Below are 7,032 nucleotides of genomic sequence, written 5' to 3' on the forward strand. Positions count from 1 at the left end.
CTCTCTGAGTGTAGGTTGTTTAATAGCAGACTGAGAGTGGCTGGGAGAGTAGTGTCTTTTGGCTGAAGCATGAGCTCTGTCCCCGCACAAGCTCGCTGTTTACACACTGGGGTCATGGACTCTGTAGCTGCAGATACCTCTCATATCTCTTGGTCGTGTCCTGTTCCCTGGGGATGGACCATAATAGCCCGTCTCCGCACTGCCATGGCAACCCCATGCATGGCAAGAAAAGAATGACTCATCACTTGACTGCGGGGAAATGATTTTTCTTTTCCAATGAAGCTTGCTTCACTTTTCAGTGCATGGCATATGCCATGACTGACAGACTTCAGGTTTTACTGAGAATAACAGTACGCACACCACACATTGAAAATACTGATGCAGGTTGTTGGTTTCTGCTTCTGTCACGTGTCTCAGCTTTTCATGGGATTGGTTAAATGCTCACAGTCGCAATTTCTTTTTACTTTGGTTTAATTTTCCTCTCAATTGTAAATACAAACACTCAAACGGGAAACCTAACGCAGGCAGACACATGGATTAGTTTTACAGAGTGGACGAGTGTTGCAGATCAGAGCTGATGAGAGGCCAGCGCTGTTGAGTGCAGTGCCAGGGGAAACAAAGAGTTGTTGTGTTTGGACTGGACTTCCATGTCTGACTGCGATAGGGCCGGATGGGTGAGTGGAAGTGCAGGCGGTCTAATTGGACACCAACTGGAATGGCACACGATTAGACTGCTGGCCTTGTGATGTAATTTTGGCTCAGCTAATGCTGTTTCATTAAACACCAGCATCTGCAAAATGCATATGAAATCAGTGCTCCATCTCAGCATCAGTCAGTCCTGTGCTGCAGGCACTGATTTCACTGATGCTAAACTTTTACTAAAAAAGATCTAATGCATGAGTGCAGGCTTGTTATATTTATGCATTTGGTTTCATTGGAGAATGCAGAAAGAATTTTTTGTCCAATATGCCAGCTTTAAAAATATTGCTACCTGAAATTCATCAATTAAAATTTGAACAAAACTTGACCAGATGATTCTGCTCTGAAAACATGAACTGTTTCATGAGCAAATATTGACCACATAGTTCCCTGTAATGACGGTCACTTTCATGTCAGCTGTCAAAGTACAAGAATTATTTGAACTTTTTTCTCTTTGTTTTATTACTGAATATCTTTATCTACACACGAACATGTCTGTACAATTTAATACAAACACAAAGTCTTACTCGTGTTTTTACACTGCTTAATTGTACATTTCATTTTTATCCAAACCTAAAAAGTCAGTGTGAACAGTCATTATCATGTAAACCTTGAAAAGTTCCAAGTCTAAATTCTCTCTTTAAAGTGCATTCATTTATTTGTGGTGCACATTTTGTTTCTAAAATGTTTTTCAAGAAATTTAAAGTCACTGTTGACAAATGATCTTTCTCACCTTTCAGGAGAAAAGATCTTACATTATTCACAGACTAAACTCTTTCTGGTGTTTCTGGTAAGATAAAATCAACATTAATTTAATCCTCATGTGATACATTTTGTTTGGCCACCTTTTTTAGCCACAAGTCTTGATCATTTGACTGCGGGGAAAGCGTAGATGGGACAGAGGAAGAGAGATGAGAGGGGTTTCTGAAAGCCCTCTGCCTGTTAGCACGTCACAGCCAATCTAATCAGCCTCCCAGGACAAAAGAGGGGTACAGAGGAGTTCCCTAATTGCTCCTTTGTTCTGTATCTCCAACCACTCAGCAGCGCTAACTGGCCCCAGTCTCAGCCCGCAAGCTCTCCTGTGCTTTGACTAACTGAGTGCACACACGCATATGCCCACACAGTAGATGTTTACTTGTAATCATGGCATTCAGTTACAATAATTTATTTCCTCGTGTACATGACATGGAAAATACAAATCATTGTAGACCAGGAAGCTTGGAGCCAAGTTCGGTTTTGCTGTTATAGAGTTACAAATGTGCACTTTAGCTGACACTGTTATACAGAGCAGCCAGAGTGAGAGAGAGTGAGCAGGTTGAATATCTACCCTGACCATTTTTGTAAAAATAAAAAATGCCAGTCTAGTGACCAGTGTCAGGGTCAGTAGATGTAGTCGTGAAGAGCTGATTGAACTTGATGCAGTAGAACCTGGCAGGACAGCAGCTTCGGCACTGAGGAGGCACTGATGCGGCCACCAGGCATCTGGGCAGGAAAACTGTCACAAAACCACCACTTAATGCAACCTCAATGTCAACCTCTGCGCCAAAGGACTTCCATTTTTTCATCTTGCTCTCTTAGTTACTGAATAAGTGTGTTTACAGGCACTTTTAATATTTGTATCATCACCGGATTAAAGCAGCACTCCAAACATTGTAACTGTCATGTAAACACCTTATCTTAGTGTAATTAAGCTTGCAATCAGAGTATATGTAACCCAATAAGCAAAGCAGTGTGCCATCCATCCACAATTTTTATTTTTTGTATTTTGGTTGTGCGCTTGTGCCAGAGAAATGTTGCGAAGCAGCATACATGCATATACAGTACATCTGTATGGCAATGGGAAGTTAAAAAAAAAGAAAAAAGAAAAAAGGTTTAAATGTTAGAAATAATAAATCAAAGAATAAAATAACATTAGATATATATGGTATTTTTTATTAGTATTGTAATCCTTATAATCAGGATATTATTAATTTTATTATTACTACTACTATTATTCTTGTTGTCGCTGCTGTTGCTGTTTTTGCAGTAATTCTCGTTGTTTCTAAAAATACAACTTATTTTATTCCAAATTTCAGCTTGTGGAATTAAAACATGCACAAAAACATATAATGTAAAATGCGAAATACTACATTAACGGCTATAAATGTTACCTATAAGTTCCCGTTCATCCCTTGAATATTTTCTATTGAATAATGTTAGTAGTTACTGCAAAGTGTTTCATTTATCTGATTAATTACAGTAATCAAATTATAGTGTGTATATAAAACATACTCACTCAGTCTACTGTTATGCACTTATAGAAACACACACACACACACACACACACACACACGCACAGGCCAGGCCTGGAGTCACTGGGTCACAGGGTTAACACAAGCCAATTACCAAAACAGTTAAGGAGGGGACAGGAAACACAATATTTACCACATGACTGCCAGAGTGATGTACTACACACAGAAACATGTCATTTATGCCTCGCTCTTTGACTTTGCCCTTAGGTTTCACTGTAGTGAACAAATTCTGCAGTGGGAATGTTTTGAGGCGAGCCTGAACAACAATGAATGACTTTAGAGGATGGACAGATAAATAGATGGTTCTGCTTTAAATTTGAATAATATTGTTTCTTTTAAAAGTGCAGTCTAGGATACAGAAAGTATATTGAATATAAATTTGAACTGATGTAAAAAACTGCTAGTCCGACACAAACTGTTCTCTCCAAAACGTGTCTTATTCCCACCAAAATGTATTTTAGTACATGCTGTATCTAATGTCATAGAGGGTTTGGTCACACAAGCACATGATTCACTTTTGGCATGGAGTCAGACTGATATCACAAGATCCGTTTTTGTATGCAAGGAGACAATGTTCATGCTACGCTTTGATGTTTTGACAAGGCTGATAACTATAAATGTCCATGTATCAGACATGTTTATATTAGGAATGTTTGGTATGACCCTGGCGTGTGGCTGTGGGACACTGCGGGGGGTCTCACTGTTTCCTGTTTATCACATCTTCCACGTGAATGTCAAACAGTTTACCTAACAAGGTACTGTCTCTCTGTCTTCTCTCTGTCACACACATGCATGCACACACACACATAGCATGCACCGCCATACACACAACATGCACTCACTGAAACACCTGAAAACTCGTGCAAGCACACATAAATGCAATGTATGTGCAGATGGCTCGCTCTCTCTCTCTCTCTCTCTCTCTCTCTCACACGCACACACACACACACACACACAGTCAGTGGGTTTAAGTGAGGCAGGAAGTGAATAGTTGAAAATCATTTTACATAAGTGGTAACTGGTGTCATCATGAGGCCAGGACTTTTTTTTAAATTGTACATAAAACCATCTCAATCATGCTATATTTCACTTCACATATATGTAAGTATGCATGAAGTGTGCCAGTCTCTGTCGTGTATTAAACAATATGAAATATAAAATCCTAAGAAAAAAACAAGAGCAAACACACTTACTTTACTTCCACCTGTATATAATACATTCTTATCATAAGAATTTTAAGCAGAAGTAACAATAGTTATAGTATTGGGAGCAGTGTTTGTTGCAGTAGAGTAACGAGGATCAGTTTACATTCACACTGATTCCATATTGCTTTTCATTATGAGAAACAAGTTTGTGTCGCCATCTGTTAATATTTACCATTTTTTACTTAATAAAAAAATTAGTAAGTGTGATTTACACTGTAAATGTCAAGTCAAAGGTGATGGATCATTTAATTTCCAAAATCATTTTCGTACTTATTTCCATCACATATCACATTTTTGCACAAGATCTCTGGTTTCTGGCTTATGGTTGAAATTTCAAAGACTGAAATGTCTAGAGTCAAGATAATAACATGAGAAACTTTAATGATGGAGACATTTCCTACTAAGACTACAATAAAAATAACAAGTAGTAATTTGTCTTGACTGGCAAAACAGTTTTAGTCTTCAGCGTCAAATAAAACAACATTATATATTTGATGTCTTACATATATAATATATTTAGAATTTATATATTTTTGCTGGACTACAACAAAATCAAAAAGACAGGACAGAGCTGAATGAGCTCATTTTTTTTCCCTCTAACTGCCAGTAAAAACAATATCACTGAGAAGCCTTTTCAGGAACAACTCTGGTCTTCCTGTCTTAGTTGCAGGGCTTTCTCCAGACTTAACTGTCTTGTAAACCATGCAAAAGTTACACAAAGTAACATGAGAGTCTGCATGTCGAGAGAGAGAGAGAGAGAGAGAGGAGGAAAGAGGCGGATTGAACGAAAGTATGCATGTGAAAGGCTGGAGGAGGTGATGGTAATTTGCAAGCTCAGTTTTAGAGCTTTAGAGGATCTGCCATCTATCTGATATCCACCATGGCTCTAAAACCCTCAGTGGGTGGCTGCATGTGTGCGTCTGTGTGTGTGTGTGTGTGTGTGTTTGCGTGTCTCTGACTATGTGCTTTCGTCTGAATAAGCGATTGAATAAGGAAGTTAGAACATCATAAACCCGGTGTTTTAGAGGTGTTTTTTTTTTTATTTTACTCTGTTTGCAATGCATCTTAATAATAAAACCTTATATAACAAGATATTCTTCTTCCTGCAGAACAAATCACATTGTGATTACAGTGATTCAATACTGCTGGCATTACAACAAAATGCATTCATTTAATTGATATTTATTTATTTTGAATCCCTAGACTAAGACAGATAAGCATCATTTCACACAATAGGTAAGATAGTTAATAATAAGCCTATTGCAACATCCCTGTTCATGTCACATAAAATGAAAAAGTTGAAAATATTTTTCAAAATACAGGTGAATGGCAAATTTCAGTTATGTGCAAAAAGCTCTTAAAATTAACATCCAAACGACTAAACAGCAACATGTCTGTCCAGAGATGATGCACTGCCTGCTTTGAATAATCTACACATTTTCATTTGAGCTGTTTATTAATAACTTAATATTTAATTAACAATAATTTTATACCAAAAGTAAAAAAAAAACTGTGTACTAACTGTGTTGAAGAACATGCTGCCAAAACCTTTTATTGTTTTTTTCAGTGCTATGACCATAGCAAACTCCATTTACCTCTATTGACTCTTTGTGATTAGAAACCACTGAGGATGAGCCAAAGAATTATATTTGTGTGCTTGATTTTAGTGACCCTTTACTGGTAGTAGTGGTAGCCATACCACAGCTAATGCTTCTTCCCCGGGTGAGGCTGGTCCAGGCCTGGGGCAGAGAGAGATGGAGATGGAGGGGCCAGACATTTAAACAGATAATGCACCCATAGATTAGGAACCAAAAGGAGTCCAGTGAGACCCCAGACTGAGCCCAGTCATACTAATCAAGCACAGAGACAGACAGGACACGTATCCACTGGTAGACTTGGGAGGAAAAGCACACACACAGCATTTCTATTTACTGATTTTTTCCCCTATACTATTTTTCCCATCATGGAGGATAAATGCAAGAATGATGATTGTTCTGTTTGGATAGTGCACTGCATGTGTGTATGTGTGTGTATGTGTGTGTGTGTGTGTGTGTGTGTTTGCGTTCCTGTAAAAGAGACAGAGGAAAGGAGTGAATGAGACAGCAGATGAATGTATGTGTGTGGGTGGTCTCGTGAAACGCGAGCGCACGGCCGTGAAGGTTCTACACTGCGAGTGGAAGTGAACTGTTAAAGGCCGCAGGAGCAGCCTGAATGAAATCACAATACGGCCAAATGAAAAAAACTACACAGAGAGGGGAAAACAGTGTCCCGCCGAGACATGCTGAGGGGCCGTGGATGGGCCCGGCTGCTCCCCTCGACAAAGCAACTCTTTCACAAGGGGAAACATACATGGGTCGGCCGTTAAGCCTAATAAAGTTTCAATAGATTTAAATAGTTGGACAACCAAAGCCAGGTCGGAGTGGTGTGAGGCAGACGGCCTGGTTATGCCCAGGTCTAGGCGAACGTTTGACAAAACATGATGTGGTGCTCCCCCACTCTTCCCACTCCAAGAAAGCCAGCAACAACAAGCCAAGTTCAAAAATAAGAGCAGTTTTATTTGCTTCAGAGGGAGAAATAACGAACAAAAACACTCTAGGTAGCCCTAACTTACCTAACGAAAAGGAAAGGGAAATAAATGACAACAGATAAACCTACCTCCTATAAATGAGGAAACAGGAGAAACTGGGTTAAAACAAAAGGCTTCTCTCTCCTACTACTGCTCACCTTTGCTACTTACGGAATTTAACAGAATTTGACATTCACCATGATTCTCACTGAACACGCTACAACAGGATTGTATGATGCTGCCGATCACCTGGCATTTCCTGGTGGTGGAA

The sequence above is a fragment of the Chelmon rostratus genome, chromosome 1 (genome assembly GCF_017976325.1).
Source record: "Chelmon rostratus isolate fCheRos1 chromosome 1, fCheRos1.pri, whole genome shotgun sequence".
In the NCBI taxonomy this organism is placed as follows: Eukaryota; Metazoa; Chordata; class Actinopteri; order Chaetodontiformes; family Chaetodontidae; genus Chelmon; species Chelmon rostratus.